Here is a 22,724-nt window from a genome sequence, read left to right on the forward strand (position 1 = left end):
CATCTCTGCGTGCCGCCCGGCACTGCCTCCAGGGCTCGTTGTCAGGAAGAGGCAAGGGCGAGAGAAGTGTGGTCAGAAGGGGAGCGGACACACACGTGTACACACCCATGCAAGCGCATGTACACGCACACATACATAGAAATGCACATGTGCACTCATACATATGCATACACACACATGTGCATGGACACACATATACAGGCACACACAGGTATTTTCTCGTTTCTTCTTTTTATTATTTTTATTTTATTTATTTATTTATTTTTGGGTATGCGGGCCTCTCACTGTTGTGGCGTCTCCCATCGCAGTGCACAGGCTCCGGACGCGCAGGCTCAGCGGCCATGGCTCACGGGCCCAGCCGCTCCACGGCACGTGGGATCTTCCCGGACCGGGGCACGAACCCGTGTACCCCTGCATCAGCAGGCGGACTCTCAACCACTGCGCCGCCAGGGAAGCCCTCGTTTCTTCTTTTTAATGGAAGGATAATCCACACACAGAAATGTTTTTTTAATTTAATGTTGCCTTGGGGGTAGAGCACACGAAGAGAAAGGAAAGACTTTTCTGAATACAAATTGTTGTAGATTAGATTATGAAACTGGGTGAATACTTCACAACTAAATCGACATTTAAAAAATCAAAACCAAAATAATAGAAATGAACATAACCACAAATTAAACTAAGGGCATTAACGGAGAAATTATTTCAAGTGACACTCTGTGTATCACCGCACACTGAAATCTTAAGCTCTTTTCAGTAATTATATTGTTAGTAATGATAATGATATTGTTAGCCTGAAACTATCTAATGATTGTAATGATAGATATGATAGAAGATAGATAAATGATAGGTAGATGGATAATAGATAGGTGGTAGATAGATAGATAGGCGATAGGTGATGGATGGATGGATGGGCAGACAGACAGACAGAAAGACAGATAACAGGGCAAGAAAATAAGTCATTACCGGGCTTCCCTGGTGGCGCAGTGGTTGAGAGTCCGCCTGCCGATGCAGGGGACACGGGTTCGTGCCCCGCTCCGGGAAGATCCCACATGCCGCGGAGCGGCTGGGCCCGTGAGCCGTGGCCGCTGAGCCTGCGCGTCCGGAGCCTGTGCTCCGCAACGGGAGAGGCCACAACAGTGAGAGGCCTGTGTACCACAAAAAAAAAGAAAAGTAGTCATTACCTTAATGTCAGTCATTAGGAACCCAGATTTTTAGCACAGAGAAAGGGATACAGATATAAAATCAAATGAGGAAAACCCCTGCTATTCTAAATTTCAGCTAAAATTATCTATAAATTCACAAAGAGCCTTGAACACATTGTGTCACCAGCAAGCAAGGATGGTATTGAAGACGTTCACAGTCACATAAAAAGGTCTCAGGAGTGGCTGTGAAGGGGCCCCACTGAGCACATGTGGGATAGTGGAGCATAAAAGGAACAGGAGCCCAGGGCCTCTTGCGGGGCCAGAAAGAAGAAATGGTGAAAAAGCGCAGGAAGGAGGCAGGTCTCAGGGACACAGCAGCTCCCGACGGCACGGGCTGGAGCAATCAGTGACCAGGTAAAGCAGTGCTGGGTGCTAATCCACGAGTCCTGCTGACAGAAACAAACCACGGAATAATACACAAGAAGAGACAACTCTCCCTGCAGAGGAATCCCTAAAACTGATGTGGAAAGTCAGCCCTCAAAGAGACGGGCCTTAACTGCCCACCCCTTGGGGGGTGGCTGTGCATGGTGACTTCCTTCCAAAGAGGACCAGGTGGGAAGGAGCAGAGAGACTAGCTTCACAGGGGACAACCTGACAAGCGCCCCTCAGCCAGGTGAGCATGTGCACCAGCGCAGGGACCAGCCGTGTGCCTTGATGTGATGGGATGAGAAGGCACTTCCTCCCCATCGTGGGGGAAAGTTCCCAGTAGACGGGATAGTACACAAGACACCTGACGGGTACTCGAAACCGTGACGGTCATCGAAAACGAGGAAAGTCTGAGCTGTTAGAGCCCAGAGGAGCCTAAACGCCATGTGTTGTCCTGGGGCAGAAAAGGACATTGGGTAAAAATTAAGGAAATCTGAATAAAACGTGGGCTTTAGTTAGTAACAGTGTATCAACATTGGTTCACTGATTGTGACAAATGTACCGTCTTAATGTAACGTGCTCGTAATAGGGGAGACCGGGGGCAGGCATATGGGAATTCCCCGTGCTATCTTCACAATTTTTCTGTAAATCTAAAACTGTTCTACAAATTAAAAGTTTGGGGACTTCCCTGGTGGTGCAGTGGTCGAGAGTCCGCCTGCCGATGCAGGGGACACGGGTTCGTGCCCCGGTCCGGGAAGATCCCACATGCCGCAGAGCGGCTGGGCCCGTGAGCCATGGCCGCTGAGCCTGCGCGTCCGGAGCCTGTGCTCCGCAACGGGAGAGGCCCGCGTACCGCAAAAAAAAAAAAAAAAAAAAAGAGGAATGGGGAACCCCATAAAGTAAAAAAGACCCATGCCAACAGACACAACGTGTGGCTTGTGTTCAGCTCCTGATTCCGGCGAACCAGCTGTATACTTGGGGACAGTTACGAGACAGTCAGGGAAACTCCAGCCTGGTGGAGTACTTGGTGATACGAGGATTGAGAGTTACCTTGTAGGTGTGATCGTGGTATTGCGGCTGTGCTTTTAGTGTGAGACTTTGTCTTTTAACACAAAGCGGCCTGGATTGCTTTCAGGCAGGGTGAGAGGAGGCTGGGACTTGCTCCATGGCGGGGGCGGGGCGGGGCGGTGGGGCGCATAGAGGCACTGGAATTGCTCCAGCCTGTCGATGCTGGCGCTGGCTGACAAGGCTGCGGTGGTCCAGAATAATGGTCTCTCTGCTCTTGGTTATTTGTGGGACAATTTTCCATAATAAAAGACTGTAGAAATGAGCTTCCTTTTTAATTAATAGACATTTTTTTCTGATAGTTTTAATTTACAGGAAAAAAAAATAGAGTGAAAAGTACAAGAGTTTCCACATACTCCCTTACCCCTCCCCACCTACCCATTATCGTATTTTTAACATCTTGCTCTTGCGTGGCACACTCGTTACAATTGATGAACCAATACTGATATATACAATATTGATACATTATTATGAAGTGAAGTCCAGTTTCCATTAGGGCTCCCTCTTTGCATTTGTACATTCTATGGATTTGGACAAATGTATAATGTCACCTACCCCCCATTTCAGTATCATACAGAATAATAATTTCGTGGCTCTAAAAATCTCCTGTGCTCCACCTGTTCCTCCCTCCCTCCCCCCCAACCCCTGGGAACCGCCGATCCTTTTATGGTCTCCGCAGTTTTGCTTCGTCCAGAGTATCATGTCGTTGGCATCATACGATGTGCGGATTGGCTTCTTTCACTTAGCAGGGTGCACTTAAGGTTCCCCCACGTCCTTCAGTGGCCTGACAGTCCGCTTCTTTGTATCACTGAATAACAGTCCCGTCGTCTGGACGTATCACAGTTCACCCACTCACCTACTGAGAGACATCTTGGTTGTGTCCAAGTTTTGGCAAGTATGAGTACAGGTGCCATGAACATCCACGTGCAGGGTTTTGCGTAGACACAGGTTTTCGCTTACGGGGGTGAACGATCACCAAGGAGCCTGAGGGCTGAGTCACACGGAAACGGTGTGTTCAGTTTTGTAAGAAACTGCTAAACCGTCTACCGAGTGGCTGCACCGTTTTAGCGCTTCCACCAGCAGCGAATGAGAGCTCCTGTGGCTCCACGTCCTTGCCAGCATTTGGTGGTGTCAGGGTTCTGGATTTTGGCTGCTCTAGTAGGTGCACAGTGGTATCTCATTGTTGTTTTAACTTGCGTTTCCCTAATGACACAGGATGTCGATCATCTGTATATCTTTGTTGGTGAGATATCCAGATCTTTTGCCCCATTTTTATTTGGGTGGGTTGTTTTCTCATTGTTTTAAGAGTTCTTTGTGTATTTTGGACACTTGTCCTTTATCTGATACGTGTTTTGCAAAACTTCTCTCCCCATCTGTGGGTCGTCTTCTCATTCTCTTGACAGTGTATTTTGCTGAGCAGTTTTTCATTTTAATGGACTGTTTATTTTATGGATAGTGCTTCTGGTGTTTTATCTAAGAAGTCACTGCTAAACTTAAGGTCACCTAGATTTTCTTTTACATTATCTTATAATCTTGTGTTTCACCTTTAGGTCTGTGACCCGTCTGGGGTTAATTTTTGTGAAAGGTGTAAGGTCTGTGTCTAGTTTTTTTTTTTTTTTTGCATGTGGCTGTCCCCATTGTTCCAGCACCATTGTTGAAAAGATTATCTTTTGTCCATTGAATTGCCTTTGCTCCTTTGTCAAAGATCAGTTACTGGATTTGTGTGGGTCTATTTCTGGGCTATCTGTTCTATTCCGTTGATCTATTTGTCTATTCTTTCACCAATACTTGATTGGTGAAGTTCTGTAGTAAGTCTTGAGGTCAGGCAATGTCAGGCACCTGACTTTGTACATCTTCAATACTGCATTAGCTATTTTGGGGCTTTTGCCTTTCCATATAAAGTTTAGGATCGGTTTGTCAGTATTCACAAAATAACTGGCTGGGATAGAAATCAGCTCTTTAGGGGTCTTCCTTAAATATGACATTGATGAAAGAATTAATATGAAAGAGAAAGCCCAAAATAAACATACTATGGAGGAAAAAAAAGGAAACAGACTATGCAGGGAGAGCACGATCATGAAAAGACATTGTTAATAGGATCAGTGAGATAAAAGAATATATTGCATCTTTGCAATAAGGACAAAATGCTCTTTTTTTAAACTAACAGAGAACAGAATAAGAGCTCTTGAAGTTAAAAATATAGCAGATATGAACATTTTGATAGACTGAAAGATAAATTGAAAAGAATCTCCCAGAAAGAGATGTGGAAAGTTGGAGAGGAAAGATAATTAGAGGGCCAGTCCAGAAGGTCCACCATGTGCTAAATAAGTGTACCTCAAAGAGAAAATGAGGGATTTCTTTGGCGGTCCAGTGGTTAAAACTCCGTGCTTCCACTGCAGGGGGAGCTGGTTTGATCCCTGGTTGAGGAACTAAGATGCTGCATGCTGCACAGTGAGGCCAAAATTTTTTGAGAGAGAGAGAGAATGAAAGAAAAGAAATGTTCAGGAAATAACTGAAGGAAACTTTCTAGAAGGGAGGAATGCAAGTTTCCTGATGGAAAGGGATTCATGAGTACCCAGTATAAGAGATGAAAACAGAGACACACCGAGGCATATCAGCAAATTTCAGAAAACCTGGACCAAGGGAAATATGTTCCTTCGTCTAGCTGTTTCATCAATTTGAGACAGGGGCATTAAAATTTCCTACTACGTTTGCAGAGTTGCCTATTTCTTTAATTCTGTCAAACCTGGCTTCATTATATTGCGGCTCTGTTATTAGCTGCACAAATGTTTATGACCGTTATGTCCTCCTTATGAATGACCTCTTGTATCGTTATGAAATATCCCATTTGATTTCTTTTGCTCTTTTCCTTAAGTCTATTTTTTTTCCAGCTTTGTTGATACATAGATTACATACCGTAAAATTTCAAGCTCTTGAATTACACAGTCCAGTGGATTTTAATATAGTCACGGTTGTGCAACCATCACTAGTCTAATTTTGGAACACTTTGTCACTCCAGAAAGGAATCTCATGCCCATCAAGGGGCTCATGCCTCCAGCCCCCTTTTTGGCTACTATGAAGAATGCCGTTATGAACTTCTGGGTAAAGGTATTTGTGTAAGCACATGTTTTCAGTTCTCTTGGGAGTATACTTGGAGTGGAGTTTCTGGATCCTAACTCCGTGTTTAACTTTTTGCAAAGTCGATAGTCTATTATCGTCAGATATTAATACAGCCACTCCATCTATGGGAAATCCTTTTTCCACTGATTTACTTTCAGTCTCTCTGTGTCAAGTGCACAAACAGCCTATTTAGGTCTTTCTTTAAATCTGCTTTCATCGCTTCTGCTTTTTAACTGGAGCTTTATCCCATTAATTTAATTATTGACGCTGCTCAGCACAGGTGTGCCAGTTCGGTTTGTTTCTCTTCAGATTTCCTGTTCTCCCTTTTCTGCTTTATTTGGATTATCTGACTATTTTTAGAACTCCATTTTCTCTGCTTTTAGCTGTAGTTCTTTACATTCTCTTTAGTGGTGGCTCTAGGATTACAGTACACATCCTTAACTCTTCCGTCCACTTGGAATTCACACTGCACACTTCACGCGAGGTATAAAAGCTTGGCAGCCGTACAGGTGTGCCTGCCTCACTCCTGCCTTCCTTTATGCTACATCTGTCTACTCACATCATAAACCCCACAAAACAACAGCATTTCTGCCTAAAACGGTCGTATCTATTTTTTAATGAGAATGAACATAATCTTTTATATTTTGCCCAGGCATTTATCATTTCTCACATCCTTCGTGCCTTCTAAAGATCCTTCATCATTTTCCTCCAGCTTGAACAACTTCCTTTGGCATTATTTGTAGTACAGGTCTGCTGGCAGTGAATTCTCTTGGTTAGCATTTAATTTACAAAGGTCTTTACTTTGCCTTCCTTCTTGATACTTTCAGTGGTTACAGAATTCTAGGTTGACGATTGTTTTCCTTTTACAGTTTTAAAATGCTGTTCCAGGCTCTTCTTGTCTCCATGGTTTCAGGTGTGAGGTCCACAGTAGTTCAAGTCACGGTTCCTGTGTAAGTAATATGTCCTTCTCTGGCTGCTTTAAGATTTCTCTGGCTTTCAGCAGATAATGTGCCTAGGCATGATATTCTCCGTATTTATCGTACTTGGGAATCACTGAGCGTACATTAATGTCCCTTCACCTAACTGGGGAACTTTTCGGCCATCACATTTTCTGACCCATTTTCTCTGTCTCTTCTGGGACTCTGATTATTGTCCCCTTCTGGGCCTCTAATTGTCATTATGTTAGACCTTCTGACATTGTCCCACAAGTCCGTAACACTGTGTTCACTTCTGAAAATCTTTTCTCTCTTCATATTGGATAAGTCCTGTTTCTGTACTGAAGTTCACTCTTGGCGCTGTCATATCCATTCTGCTATTAAACCCATCCAGTGCTTTTTAAAATTTCAGATACTCTTATTTTTTTAGCTGTAACATTTCTCATGTTTTTTTCTTCTTTGCTGAGATTTCCGATTTTCATGCATTAAGAGTATATTTTCTTTTACCCAGTTGAGTACTGTCGTCTAATAATTCCAACACCTTGGTCACCTGGGGATTCATCAGGTGAGTTTGTATCGTATCCTGAATACGGTGAGTGTTACGCTGTGGCAACTCTGGACTCTTGTTACACTTCTTGCTTGAGTGCCGGTGTTTTTGCTTTAGTTGACAGCTGCCCTGGTTACACTCAAGCTGCAAACTGTCTAGCCTACTGTGGCAGCTGCTCAGGTATCAGTTCAGGTGTTTTACAGCCTTATCTGCAAGCTATTGGGAGTTGGCCCTGTGCACACATAGTTCAGATGTCAACCACAGACTTGGAAAGAGTTTACACACAGAACACGGAACTACTCTTCTCTGGCCCTCTCCTCTCTGGAATTCCCCCCTCACTTTGGCCGCTGTGGACACAAAGGGCTCTGTCCTCTGATTTCTCAAGCCAGAAAGGCTGCGGTTTCTACCAGAGCATCAGGTAACTCACACCACTCTGTATCCATGGCCCAAAGCTTCCGATTTTCCACTGCCACCCAAAATCTGCCTACCTTTGTTCAGGTTCCAGAGCTTTCAGGGAACTGTCTTTGTTGGTTTGGGTTTGAGGAGGAGGGACTATATTCTGTCCAGACTTTACAGTTGTTACCTGCAGAAGAGTTAATCTTAGGAGCTTACTTTACCTTACCTACCCTCCAACCTCAAATTTGATACCCAGGCAAACTACTATTTAAGTGCGCAGGTAAAGCCATTTTCAAATAGACAATGTCTAAAAAAAAATCACCTCCCAAACTCCTTTTACTGGAAGACTACTGGAGAACGTCCTCTACCAAAAATGAGGTTTTGAATCAAAGAAATACACACAATGTGGTCTAGGGTTCAGAAGATCCAACACAAGACAGAATCAGAAGGAATTCTGAGGGTGACGGTAACGGGGGGACACAGGCCAAGAGAACACTGAACCCACACTGTTAGAGAAGTCTTCAGGAGTGATTCGTTCAAGAAGACAAACTTAACGAGACATCCAATGTACCTGAAGATTTTGAAAAGAGATTTACATAATTTAGGAAGTGTTTGGACTTGAATTACTCTTAAGTACACAGAAAATTAAACCAGTCTAAAAACACCAGAAAATTACTTCACTCCAGGGAAAACAAAACTCACTGGAAGAGGCAAAGTAATCATAGTATATACCATGTGGTTTACCTGTAGACAGATGTTAGACAGTCATGACGTAAACCCTGAATGTTGGTCTGGTTAAAACTACTATGTAACTGTCACCTGAGGATGGAAGTCCTGGAAAACTGGTGGTACGGGGGATGAAGAAAGAGAGCTAAATTCGTAGTTCTCAGCCTCAGCTGAGGGTGACTCCGACCTCCCAGAGGACAACTGGCAATGGCTAGAGACATTCCTGGTTGTCACTCTGTGGGGGAGTGGACTGCTGGACCTGGCGGGTAGAACGCAGGGACGCTGCTGAACATCCTGCAGTGCGCACCCGGACAACGCACTGACCGATGGGTCCCAAACTGCAGTAGTGCCACAGCTGAGAAGCTGAGCTAGATCACCGTTTTCAGTAGTGGTGTGTCAGCAGATGCCATCTAAAATTAACGCATCAAGTAGCAGCATGGTGAGAGGTGCAGTGACGGGCATAGAAAGAATTGGTCGAAGGCTTTGGGAATGAGAAGTGGGGCTAGGTGGTGAGGTCCTGTTGGCTTTGTTGTAACAAGCCTTGTAGAATTCTGCCTCTTTAAGCTATGTACACATACAAGCTTGATATTTCAAGTAACAATTTAAGTGGAATTAGAGAATTACTTAGGAAGATACAAAAGTGTGTAAAGGAAGGCAGGAGTTCCCTGAACCAAGGTGGTGGCCAGGCTGGTATTCTTGCCCTCTGCCAGGACGTGGCCATGCTTTACTCCCTGCATAAATCGCACCATGTCTGTATGTAAGAGTGATGCAGTGGAGAGAATGGCACTCTCTTACAGGTAACTGGATCTGCTCCAAGGCTGTAATCTCCAGGACTTGGCTTAACCTGTAAATGTGGTGGCTAAGGCACACACCTCCTGGTGGCAGCATGCCAGAACTGCAGGCCCAGTGTGGTGTGTGTTTGTTTTGGGGTTTTTTGTTTTGGTTTTTGAGGGACCATGAAAGTTCAGTGGGCAATTGAGGAAACAGCAAGCATTTCACTTACTCAGTCTCTGGGGTTCCTGTCACCACATGAGCAATTTGGAACATCTGCTTTAAGGATGGTAGCTGGCTCCACAGTCCCGTTCTGGTTAAACTGAAGCTTCAGTTTGTTAAAAGGCTGGGAAACTAAATTGCAGCTCTCTGCCCTTTGCCCTCTGTCCCTCTGCGCTGGGACGAGGATGGAGCTGCGTGTTCCCATCCCGCCTCGCTGGTCCGCCTCGCTGGTCATGGGCTTTTTACTGATTCCGGGTTGAACTGTGCTGCTGGTGTTCCTGTGCCTTCTTGGAAGCGGGCATTCACATGCGCCACAGCACGGCCACCTGACACCTCCACGCTGTCGCTGCTGAAGCGCCACCTGTGCAGCCGCAGCTCTGGCCTGGGTGTGCGTGTTGCTCTGGGGGCCGGCCTTCATCCAGAGCTTCTTTACTTGCAAAGCAGCGTGTGGACTTAAGTTGGGTGTGGCCGAGGGGAGACGGAAGGGGAAAGAAGAGCATGAGGGGCCCACGGTCAGGGTGGGCTCCGTGGCAGGGGCTGCTACCCACTGTGGGCTTGAGAAGCTGCTCCTTCCGTCTGGAGCAGGTGTCGCGCTCGTCCTTGGGGGGGTCTTTGAGCCCCTCCCCATGCCTGCACTGACCCATCACGAATAGCGCAGGGGCCCGCCCGTCGGCGGCAGGATGCGGTCCTCCTCTTGGTCCGCCCTCCTCGCACTGGGCTGGCCACCGAGGACTGACGGGTGGGCGGCCGGGGGCCGTCTGTGCTGCAGGCATCTCACCAGGGCCTCGGGCAGCTCCGTCCCACACAACCCACGTCGCCGCGTCCCGTGGTTCCAGACCTGACCGGGTCTCCCCACCCCTCCTGCCTCCCTCCGGTCCAAGCAGCCCGTGCTCCCAGCCCGGGTTCTGCCCTCTCTGCTTCTGCCCCACCCCCTCCTCCCATCCCAAGTGACTGATGCTCCTGAAACATCAATCTGCCACATCCCTCTCACGCTCAAAACCTAAGGTCTCAGCTGGCACTCAAGGCCTCACTGATTGGGCCTTGGGCCTCTCAGAACCCAGGCTTTTCTTCTACCCCCTCCTCCCCACTGGGTTCACACTGCTCTGGCCCTCTGGCCATCTTGCTGTCCCACGAACGTGCCAGGCTCGTGCTCGCCTCAGCGCTTGGCCCTGGCTGTGCCGGCTGTCCAGTGCCCCATCACCACAACCCAATGCCTGTGCACAGCGCCTGCCCCTCTCTCTTGCCGGTCCTGCTTTCTCGGGTGGCACTCAGCACAGCTGAGCTGACATTTGTTCGTTGACTTCCGTGCCATCCGACTCCCCCATGAATGTAAGCCCCCGGAGGGTGGGGACGGACCGTCCACCCCCTGTATGTACCTCCTGCATTTAGAGGGCCCTCAGAGCAGGAGTGGTGGCTGGAATTAATGAATGAGCACTGCCGTCTCAGCGCACTTGTGGGAGGAGAGACGCAAGGGAGGGAGACCAGTGTGCCTCGGATCGCGTGTCCCGGGTATCTGCGGTCTGGCTGAGTTGGGCCCGTTGCTTCCACCCTGGCAAGCTCGGGGACAGCCGTCCCCTCTCCTGGCCCAACTCTCCACCTCACTTCTTTACTTCCTGAATTCATCTGGCTCCCTAATGACACTGAGAAAATCAGTGAAAAGGAGAGCCACTAGGAGTCACTGCAAAGACTGCGGCTGCCGCCCGGAATCAGGCGCATCTCCCCCTCCCAGGCAGCCTCCTGAACCGCCCTTCCCGGGTGGCCAGCTGTCTGGTTTGCCCATCCAGGCCTGAAGGGGTTCCTGGGCCCCGGGAGAGCCGGGGTGAAGCAGACCGAGCTGGCCTGGAAGAGGCCCGCAGAGGTGATCAGACCCGCTCGCCCGGGTCCTGGTCGTCAGAGTCGGGCACCTGGTGCGTCCGCTGGGGTCTGGTTACATGGGGTGCTGGATTTGTGAAGACTCACCAAACCTTGCTGACTCTTCTGTTTGTGGCTACACTGCACTTTGACGGTTTTTAAGAAATCCACAGCGGGAGAAAGAAGTACAGCAAGACGTGGACTGGCGATCGCAAGCCTGCGCAGGTTTCAGGTGCTTCTTATCAGTTCTCGATCATTACGGCGGTTTTCTTTCCTCGAGGACAGCGCTTGGAGCTGCCACGGACCCCACCTCCTGTGGGTTCGCTCTCTGTGCCGCCCTCCGTGCCCGGCCCTCGCACCAGGAGCTGGGGTCCGGACAGCAGGTGCCAGGGCCCACCTGGGAGGGGATGGGGCCTGGGCCATCAAGGGAGGCTCTCCCTGCTCCGAGCCCAGTCTGCCTTCCTCGCAGCAGCCGCAGGGACGTTCACTCCCAGAAAGTGGCCCCGGCCGGTGACCAGCTCTGGGCTGCAGGAGGCCCGGCCTCACCCTCCAGGCCGCGTGGCTTCTGCTCGGTTTCCCGAAGGCACCTTCACTCCCGCGGGGGCTGCCCACGTGTGCCCCCCTCCAGCTGGGCGCTGGGATCCCGTTAGCTCACCGCCCTGCCCTCTCTCCCCACAGGTTAATGACGAGAATGTCGTGAAGGTCGGCCACCGGCAGGTGGTGAACATGATCCGCCAGGGAGGGAATCACCTCGTCCTCAAGGTGGTCACAGTGACCAGGAATCTCGACCCAGACGACACGGCCAGGAAGAAAGGTGCCCTCCCGGCCGCCAGCCCTGCCCGAAGGGTGGGTGGGGGGCAGGGCTCTTTCCCCCCAGCCCCCTGTGCTCAGGCACTTTTGCAAGGTGTGCCCCATCTCCTGCCACTGGGGGTGGGGGGGTCCCGTTCCCCCTGCCCCAGAGTACAAGTCAGAAAGGGAAGTTAGGAGGGGACTTGGGCTGGCCCACAGGGAGTGGTGGGCGGCCTCAGGCCAGGGCTGTGCTCAGCTGACAGGGGCCTGGGGGCCCCTGCTCCAAACTGACCTGCATCGGTCACTGTGATGGCACGCAGCCTGGGCCCGTGGAACAGAGAGGTCCTCGGGCCCACCCTCCTTCCCAAGGGAGGTCACAGCTGGGGGGCACTGGGGCTGAGCAAGGCCTGCGGAGGGGCGCCGGGAGCAGGCCAGAGCCACTCCCCGGCAGGAAAGAGACTGGAGAAGCACGTCGGGACCTCCGGTACCAGCTTCCCCACCCAGGGGGAGGCCCCATCTCAGCCTTCCCAGCAGGTCCAGGGGCCCCACCTGCCGTCTGTTCTGGAAGGGGCAGGGGGTGGCGGCACTGGGGCCCGGCCCTCACCTCCCTCCCTCCCGTCTGCCCCCCAAGCTCCTCCACCCCCGAAGCGCGCCCCGACCACGGCCCTCACGCTGCGCTCCAAGTCCATGACCTCGGAGCTGGAGGAGCTCGGTGAGTGCCACGTCCGGGCTGCCCCAGCCTCTGCATGGCCCTCTGCTTGCTCACTCACCCCTCTCCTGGCCCCGACACCCGGAGAGGGGTCAGGAAACGCCCCCGTGCGCGGCGCTCCCACGCTGGCCCGCTGGGGCCCTGCCGGCTTCGGGGGTGGTTAGTAGTTTCGCCTAACCTCCTTTTGGTTCGTCTAACACTGTTTTGTTTTGAATTTTTGGGCCTCTCACTAGTGGATAAAGGTAAGCTGCCCCACTGTGGCCCCTCCCCCAAGCAGCCCCCCCCTGCCGTCTAGGGTGCCCCCCAGAATCTTTCCCACTGTGTGTGGCTCGGACCAGGACGCTGCGGCCCTGGCGTCTGGCATAGATAGCAGAGGGGTTGGCGGGCCTGGTGGGCTGCAGGCCAAGCGGAGGGAGTTCCTGGTGCCTTCCCGAAAGGACTGCAAAGGACAGAGGGCTGTGGCCATTGGACCCCACCACATGGCCTGGGGAAGGGTGTGCAGAGCAACGTGAGCCCTGGGTCTAGCGGCCACGTGGCTGATGAAGAGGCATGACTCCGGGTGCCGGTCAGACGCCACACTGGGGTGTCACCACGGCGCCCACACGGGAGCGGGAGAGTGGACTGACGGCTTACTCCGCTGAGAGGGCTCGGTGGGCAGGGAGGGGAAGCATCTGTGAGCTCTGCCCAGGGCCGGTTACGGGGGCACAGAACAAATCGTCAGGCCCAGCTGGTCCAGGGGCTGCGAGTCGGAGCATCCTCACTTGTTGGTCGCTGCCACCTGGTCCCAGCCTTCGGGGGAGGCCCTTTCCTCCAACAAAGTACAGAGCAGCCCCTTCCTCCTTGCAGCTCCTTTGGGAGGGTCTCCCACACTCTTCCTCCCCAGGCCCAGGCCGTCTCCCAGCGAGGGCCCCCTCACCTGTCACCGTGTCCTGGGTCTAGGATCTGCAGCTCAGCTGGAGGCCTAGGTCTTCTAGAAAAGGGCAGCACTGCTGTGGGGCTGCCCACCTCCACCCAGAGCCCCTTTCCTCTGGCCCCTCCGTGCCCACACCTTGTCTGTCCGCACAAGACTCTTCAGGAAACGCCCCCTAAACCCCAGGCCTGGCCCAGCCCCCGACAGGGATGACAGTGTGTGAATTATCACCCGTGCTTCTCCAAAGCCAGGCAGCATGTGCCACGCGGACTCCTCCAAGGCGCCCGTGGCGGGCTCCCCCCAGGAGGACCCCCGGGCAGGTCACCTTTAAGGGGGCGCAGCTCAGGGCACTGTGAGGGTCCTTCCTAAGAGCTGCCTCGGCTCACGTGGTCCAGTTGGGTGGGGTGCCAGAAAGGGGCGGGTGCTGAGTGAGAGGAAAGCCCCTTGTCCCCACGGGAAGCAGGTTTGCCGGAGAGCAAGTCAGAAAAGGCAGGCCACAAGCCGGCAGGTCCCAGGAGAGCGTAGACAGTGCATCCCTGCCCACCCGCGTGTGCCCCAGAGCCAGGGGTGCACGTGGTGGGGCAATCGGCCCCCAGCGAGGCAGCACCGCCGCCACGGGACTCACACTCCCCTTTCTGTTTGCAAGCCTCCGTCCGGAAGAAGAAGGGTAAGGGGCGACCCGGTGTCTGTCTCACCCCCTGCACGCACACCTGTGGCCCTCAGCGTCGAGTCTAGAACGTGCCGTGACCTCGTACTGTCTTCTCCCTGCTCGGGGTCCTGTAGGGGGCCCAGCCCCAGGATGCATCCCGTTTCAGTCTGTCACACCTGCCCCGCCCCTCCCGTCTGTGATGCCCCAGCGTGTTCTGCGTCTCCCCAAGTCGTGTCCACGTCATCGTAACTGTGGGGACCCCCGCACCCTGTCACAGCTGGGCCTGCCTGGGTCGGGGGGGGGGGGGGCAGGCAGCTTCCGTGGCTGCTGGCCAGGACGCAGGCCAGCAGGGTCCCTGGCAAATGGACCCCTGAGCGCCCTCTGCCGTGGGTGGCGGCTGCCGCCTCCCTTCAGCTCTAGAAACCCCCCCCACCCCGTTCTCCAGGAGGCCTGCTCTACACGTGCAGGAAGACTGCCCTTGAGCTGGGGGCAGCTGCAAGGCCATGCCGCTCCCTGCCCCTGCCCCAGGCCGGCGTGGAGACGGAGGACCCAGCCTCTGTGCCGTGAGCAGCTAAGACACTGGCCCCTCCCGCAGCAGTGCCCACATCTGGGGGGTTTCTCACCTAGTAGCTGGAGACGCCTACCCCAACGACTAAGAGCAGCACTGTCAGTTCAGGAGCAGGCGGTGACCCTCTCACAGGCCCGCGGCGCTACCGCTAAGACACACCGCGGTACCGAAACGCTGAGATGGGGAGGCGGGTCTCACAACCCAGCAGGGCGATATCTGGGGGCAGGGTCGCGGGTCCTGGAGCTCCGGAAAGCGCCTCCTCTCTCACCCAGTGTCTCCGCAGAGGCAGGCTAACCCTCACAGCCCCTCTCTGGAGCAGTCCTGAGCCTCCCCCCGCAACCCCCAGGGGCTGCCCGGGAAAATTCCCAGTGGGCTTTCTAGGATGGGTCTCTGTGTCAACCACGTGGTGGACGCCCAGGGCACAGGAAGTTTCCTGGGATTTACTTTTCCCTCTGAATCCCGCCCCCCGCCTTCGATCCGAGGCCCACGCCAGCTGGCAGAAACAGCCCCCTCCGTCCACCGTAACTTCCAGAAGAGGCACCGCACCAGGGGCTGCAGGAGCCCCGAGGCAACGACAGGGCTAGCCGTGAAAGTCTGTTGTCAGGGGGGAGCTCAGACTCGGAGCTGGCCCAGCCTTGGGGGCGCATGTGGCCTGCCCCCACCCGCCCCCAGGGGCCCCAGCAGCCAAACACCCCGGGGCTGTGACAAAAGGACAGAAGTCGTGTTCCGCACGGCCAGCCTGGGCCAGGGCAGAGTCCTGGAGAGGGGGACCCACCTTCCTTCAGAGAGTGGAGAAAACTGGATGAGAGTCTGAGCTCAGACGCCTCGAGTATTTCCTGAGGACCTGCTCTGGTCCCCAGACACCATGCTCACAGGCACCGGGGGCGCGGGACCACCACAAGCGCCACACTGGCCCAGGGCGGCTCCAGGACGGAGCCGGTGGGACCGGCTTCACCACAGCTTCCAGGCCCCGCGGGCACCTCTGGCTGCTCCCGCGGGCCCATCCCTGCCCATAGGCCAGGGGCAGTCCGCTGGGGTCAGACCGCCCGCCCCCATTCCCGCACGGCCTCCTGGGACGATTAAGAGACGGGCAGCTGGCAACAGCGGCTCATCATTGGTGCCGTCGGCGCTTGGCTTTCCTCTTGGAAGCTGTGTCGTGGAGAAAATCCTGTGCTGTGCCCTCACCCTGAGACAGGGCAAGGCTGGCCCTACCCACCAGAGAGCCTGGCAAACAAGCTGTTCAAGGTCACGAGGAGGGACAGGCTTCCTGGACGCCGCCGGGATTAGGACACATTCCATGAAGCCGACTGCCCGAAAAGCTGAAGGGGCTGAGAATCCCAATCCCAGCCTTGCCGGACGTTTCTGGAGCACCGGGGATGCTCTCCCGACGGTTCTGAGGGGCAGGGGTGCTGGAACCAGTCCGGCACGTGGCCACAGGCAGATGGGGGTCACAGAGTCTCTGCGGTGGGCACCCCATTGCCCCCCGGGAAGCAGTGCAGCGGGCAACACGGCCACAGGCTCCTCTCGCAGCCAGGTGTGCCGCGTCAGCCCAGGGGCGGCCTCAGCTTTCCCAGCTCACCCCGATTTCGGGGGTTGTTTCACTCCACGATTTGACGCCTCCCTCCTGCAAAGCCGGCGACGTCTGCTGGACGAGCTGGGATCTCTCCTGCGGGAGGGCTCGGACACGCGGGTGACCCTGCCTGTGGTCAGGGGAGGGCCCCGGGTGGGGACTCCAGTGACAGGCAGGGGTCCCCACCTGTGCTCTGGTTCCCAAGAGACACGTGGCTGCACGCGACCCACCCATGCTTGACATCCACCACCCGCCCTCCCCACCCAGGAAGGGTGCAGCCTGTGGACGGTGGGCACCAGACTTCGTCTGCTTAGAAAGTTAAAATACGGGGGTCCCTTCCAGAGTGTTTCCATCAACTCCCTAGTGGATTGTTTCTCAAGAGTTGACAGCTTCCCAGTCGGCCTGCAGGACTGCTTTCAGCCTCAGTGCTTCATTTTAAGACTGCAGGGGGCTGGGCTCACTAATCCTCTTCATCTGGAATCCCTGACTGGAGACGCAACTCCAGGCTCTTACAAACCGTGAATAATCCTTATGAGCCCAAAAAGAGAAGCAGGAACCCAGTGTCACAGCTTTTCTTCAAAGCTTCACGTGCAGGCAAACCAACCCTCCAGCACAGGGGCTGAGCAGAGTCTCGAGTCAGGCCACCAGCCTCCCTTTGAGACGAGGGCCAGGAGGGGACCCGGGAGGGAAGCGACGCAGGGTGGCCTCCTGTATAAGAACCGCACAAAACCGCACTAACTGTCACCGAGGACAGAACAATAGCCCCTGACCCCTGACCCAACCCCACAGACCAAGATGCTCTCGTGTGTTCTGGTTCAAAAGAACGCTCAGGTGGCATGGAGACCAGAGGGCAAAGGCTTAAACAAAGACCAGGACGTCCACTGCAAGGTCGCCGTGGCTCCAGGGGATACACCTTCAATTACACCCCAGACCCGATGTGGATGGGGCGTGACTGTGTGGGCACGGCGCCCTGACTTTCCAGTCAGCTGGACCAGGCGGACCGTTCCGACGGCAACCCATCGGATGGCCGCTGTCAGCCAAGGCTCGGCACCCTGGCCCAGGGGTGGACACGGGGGCCAGGTGACCCCAACTGGAGCCCAAGCTCCCACCTGCTCCCAGAGTTCCACCTGCACGAGTGACCTTAGGCATCCCAGATCCCCAGTTGTTCTCTCTGCAGAATGGGAATGACCCCTCCCCTATGGCCAGGTTCCTGTTAGAATGAGAAACGGGATGAAGGTGCCGAGAATTTCCACGGGGTCGGGGACTGCTGTCATTAATGATGGCGCCTTTTCCTCACCTGTGCACACCCACCATCGAGGTGTTTTGGGGGTGCCTGCCACATGCCTGGGGCCCCAAGCATGCTGGGGGCGGGGGGGGGGGAACCAGACGTGGACTCGCAGGGCCCAGCTGGAGACAGGAGCCTCTGGAAGGTCCAGCTGGTGTAACTCCATCCCAGGAGAGCCATCCGGCCCTGGAGCCCCTCGGCCCTCGGCCCGTGCTGCGCCCCGACGTGGCCAGCTGCACGGCGGCCGAGCTCCCCACCTGCAGTGCCCCCCACGGGAGAGTCGCCCTTTCCCTAACTCAGCGGCATCCCCTCCAGGCCCACATTCCTGGAGGCCCCAGGGAAGGGGGGGGAGCCTAGCGGAGCTGCACAGGCTGAAGCTAAGGCTGGGCCTGAGAAGACGGCCGAACCTGCGGACGAAGGTCCCAACGCGGGAGACGGACCTGACTCCCTGCCGTCGTTGGAGAAAGAGCTGCACCTCGGCCGAAGCAAAGCTGACAGCCACGGGGAGGTGCCTGGCTTCCAGGAGCGGGCCAAGGGGACCTGCAGGTCACCATGGGCTCACTGGGGACGTCAACCAAGGACCCTGAGTCCTCTAGCCAACGGGGTGGGGTGTGGGGGGGGGGGACGAGCACAGGAACAAGTTAAACCCCAGCCTGAAGAGAATCCTGGCCCAGACCCGAGGGGAAGGCTTCCTGAAGGAGGCACGTCGCTGGGACTGGGGGTGTGGGGCAGGGGATCTGGCAAAAGGAGGAGGGTCAGAGGAGAGGCTGGGCCACGAGGGTGGGCGCTAAGTGGCACCGCAAGTGGGCTGGCCAGAGACGTGGGTGTTTCCAACCGACCCCCTAAGAGGGCGGCTGCTTGCCAGTGTCCCCTGAGGAGGCCAGGAGCCGGGAGGATGCCGGGGCGGGGGTGGGGGACCTGGGAGTCCCCGTGCCAGCTGGCGGGTCGGGAAGGGCCTCCTGCGAGCTGCCGTGCCTGAGCTCCTCGGCCTTCCCCGAGCAGGCGACCTGGGACTGTGGGGCCCTCACCCTGGTCCAGGATGTGGCTGGGCACCGACCAGGAAGGGGCCCCGAGAAGCCGGAGGCCTGCCTGTTGGGGTCTGTGGGGACCTCTCCAGGGGCTGCGCTCTTCCTGGGGGGCCATGGGCCTTAAACCCGGCGCCCGGAACTCCTGCCCGGACTCTCACGCTGGCCTCGCAGCTTGGGGCTGCCGAGACCCCAGAGGCCTGGGCCTTTCTGATGGCACGAGCTTCGTGGGGCGTCACAAGACCCCAGAAGGGTGTGGGGTGAGCTAGGAGGAGACCTCGAGCTATGGACAGAATGTTCTCGGGGGGTGGCCGGGAGAGTGCAGCACCTCACAGGGTCCAAAGTGGGAGATTCCCCACCAGGCCCGCCTCACGCTGGCTTCTGCCCCCCTCCCCGGGCGCCCCTGGTGTCAGCAAACCAGGGTCCTGCGCTGTAACAGACCTGATCAGACGCCGGTGCCTGAGCTCAGACGGCCTGCGGGCAGAGGCCAGGGTGTCGGGCGGGTCCAGGACGTGCTCCAGTTTCGGGTTTTCCCCCAAGTGTAACATTTTAAATTTTAAAACCATTTCTTAATCTGTAAGCATCACTGATAACTAACCCTTGGCTTTCTTTTTCACAAGGAACTGAGAATGTTCAGCTCTTGGGGGAGGGGGGACTCCCCCGCACAGCAAGGCACAAACCTCGACTGGCTCCTGAGCAGGGGCGGGGTGGGGGGCTGCCTCCCCTCCCCACCTCTACCCCTGCCTACACCCACGCTGCCCAGCCGCCTCCAGCCCTGGGTGCTGGGTCCTTAGACCCTGGCAACTGCGCTTAGTTTCAAAGGAGCCACACCTCCGAGCTCTTAAAAAGAAAAATGTTCAAAACATTGGCTCGGCTCCCCTCCCAGCAAGAATAAGCCGCGCTAGTATGAGCAAAGTGATGTGCCCTCTGAGTGCCGGAGCCTCTGGGGCTGAGGCTGCGTTGCCTCCGCGAGGGTCTCCTTCCCCTCCTGTCCACGTGCACCCGGCGGGGGGGCGGGGCGGGTATGGCTTGTGGGACAGGTCCTGTCAGTGTCAGCGCTTGTGGCCAAGAGGCACGCGTGCTCCACACCACAGCGACAAACCACGTGTACCATAAAAGCTTTGTGAAAAGGCACTAGGCACTCGGGCATTTTTCTAACTCAGCCCCTTGCCCGATTGTGTTTTGGGGCTTTGCTCACCGACGCCCGTCCTGACGGTCATGTTCACGTTGCAGATAAACCCGATGAGATAGTCCCAGCCTCCAAGCCATCCCGAACTGCTGAGAGCGTGGCAGTGGAGTCCAGGGTGGCCACCATCAAGCAGCGGCCCACCAGCCGGTGCTTCCCCTCTGTCTCGGACGTGAACGTGAGTGGCTGGGCCGGGGGAGTGGGCGGCAGGCCGATGTGGGCAGACCTCGCGGTTGCAGTTCACCCTCCCCAGCGTCCAGACCCGGAGCCCCAATCTGCGTACGCGCAGCAGGCACCCCATTCCAGTGCAGACCCGCAGTGGGGGGGCAGGCCACCGCGTGACCCGCTCAGTAACTCGCCCCGAGGGCCTTCCCGTAGGCCACCCGGAGCAAAGCAGCAGCCTTCTGGGGCGGGCGAGGCCCGACCCCACCGCCCCGGGGAGCAGGGCCTCCGCGTACGCGCCTGGGACCCTGCCGCTCCGAGGTCTCAGGCCACCGTTATTCCCAGGGAGCGGTCAGCAGAGATCATGGGCCACGACGGGCTGGCAGAGCCGCCCGTCGTCCGGGCAGGCTGCTTCTCTCAGGTTCCAGACGTGGCCCTCTCCACCCCAGCTCTGTGCCTGCTGCCGGTCTGAGCACCACCTGTCACGATTACTTCCTGACTTTGTATCTTCTCTGAATCCGCTTCACACTGACTCACTGTTTCACCGCGCCTCTTCCTAATAATGCCCGGAAGTATCGTCGGTCCGATGCGACGGTTTTGCGTAGTGCACGATACAGGATGCCCCCTGCCTCCCCTCATCTCCAGAAGGCCCGGGCAGCTCCTCCAGGGCCCTGCGTCCCGACCCCCCACCCCCCCGTGGCACCCCGTACCCAGCTCGTTTCAGACACCCTCCAAGCCCCGGGCCGGGCAGACGCCCAGAGCCTGGCAAGACTGGGTCACGCGGGAACAGCCTGGGCACGCGCACGCCTGTTTCCTTCGGGCCTCGCACCCGGCTGTTCCGAGTGGCCCTCCGACGCCGCGAGGTGAGGCCGGCCAGCAACCTGTCTTCCAGTCGAGGAAGCAGCACCTTGGGCGGGGGCTGCACAGGGAAGCCGTTTGCAAAGCGAAGGAGGGACGCGCGAGGCTCCTCCTGGACCAGGCGGAGGAGGAAGGACGGGCAGCCCGCCTGCCGCGGGGCCCACGTGCCCCAGGGCACCGCACTCGGCTTGTCCCCCACTCTGGGCCACTGTGGTCAGCCCACTTTGCGGAGGCAGATGTGGCCAAGGTCGGACCCCACTGCCCACCGCCAGGTGCTCTTTCCTACAGGACACCCGTCCTGGCCATTCTCAGTCAATGTCAGGCAGACCACGGCTCCGCTCAACAGGGCTCGTCGGCACTTTGAGGGCAGACAGGGCCCCCTTCTGGGTCCTGGACGCTGGTGTGGCCCGTCGTCAGCCTCAGCTGGACACGGAGGTGCTCCCCAGAAGCGGCTGGGGGAAGCCCCGTGACAGGTGTCCACTGCCCAGGGCTTCCCTGTCTGGCTGCCGTGGGTGGCACTGGTCTGACACAGCTCACCCCGGGCTCTCTGGTTTGCAGTCCGTGTACGAACGCCAGGGGATCGCCGTGATGACGCCCACCGTTCCTGGGAGCCCGAAAGGCCCATTTCTGGGCCTCCCTCGAGGTACGATGCGAAGGCAAAAATCAATAGGTAAGCAGCGTGGCCACCCCCGCAAAGGTGCCCCTTGGCTCTCAGCACCCTCAGCAGTGCCCCCTCAGAGGCCCCAGGCCCGCCCACCAGAGGACGGGCACCCGGCCTCACCCCCGGGGAGGCCTTGACCGCCTGAGCCGTCTGAAGCTCTCCTACCCTCTGGATACCGAATCCAGGGTGGCCTCCCGGCCTCACAAGCCAAGTACCCGTGATAATACCAGCAGGGTGAGGGGCCGCAGTCAGGAGGGAGGTGGAGGTGGGCAGGTGACGTCCAGGAAGCCCCTCGCCCCCGCCCTGCGTGTTTAGAGTGGGCCGGACGGGGTGGGCCCAGGTCCCCTGCGAACGGCCACCGCCGCGCTTTGTGGATGAGTTCGATGGACACACTTCTAAGGGTGGCTGGGCCGGGCTCTCGCGCTCTGCGGGTACGACGTACTGTGCTACCTTCTTGTTAATAACTTCGCATGGTTCCTGCTGACTCTGTTCCAGGCAAGGTAAACGTGACCCCTTCAGACAGCCCCTTTGTGAGTAATCCAGCACTGTCTTTACCGTGTAAATTCCCAGAGAAGCTAAGGCCACTGCCGGACACTGGGGGACGCGGCGCTGCTCTGTGTGTCCAGCACTGCAGTCTCAGGCCTGGCGCCTCTGTCGCTAGCTTGAAGGGGTGGCAGCTGGCAGGAACTGAACGATAAGGGATGGCGGAGGTGGCGTCTGCCGGTCCCCAAGGTCCCGCAGGAGCTCGGGGCCGCTGCCCAGTAGCGCTCGCGCCACCTCCTGCCCCGGCTCTCTAACCGCTTAGTAACAGCCCATTTCCTCCCGGCAGACAGCAGAATCTTTCTATCAGGTCAGTGAACCTTGCAGCTTGGCATCTGCAGCGTGAACGTAACAATCACTCCATAAGGCGTGTTCTTAAATTACCGCTCCCTGGGGCCGTAACTGTCAGGCCGCCGCCACGTACGCACGCTCAATGAGGCCTCTGAGCGACCACCTTTGCAACGCCAAAACGCCCTCCCACAAGGAGTGTGCGAAATTTGGAATACCCTTATCGAGTGGAAGCTCTCACTGGAATAAATTACTGTGGTTTGTCCTAGGAGCGTTTTTGATTTGGAGTGATTCGTTTTGTTACCTCTTTGAAAAGCCTGCAT

The sequence above is a fragment of the Delphinapterus leucas genome, chromosome 7 (assembly GCF_059928025.1).
Source record: "Delphinapterus leucas isolate spDelLeu-1000000601 "Yukka" chromosome 7, BTC_Dleu_Yukka2, whole genome shotgun sequence".
NCBI classification, from domain to species: Eukaryota; Metazoa; Chordata; class Mammalia; order Artiodactyla; family Monodontidae; genus Delphinapterus; species Delphinapterus leucas.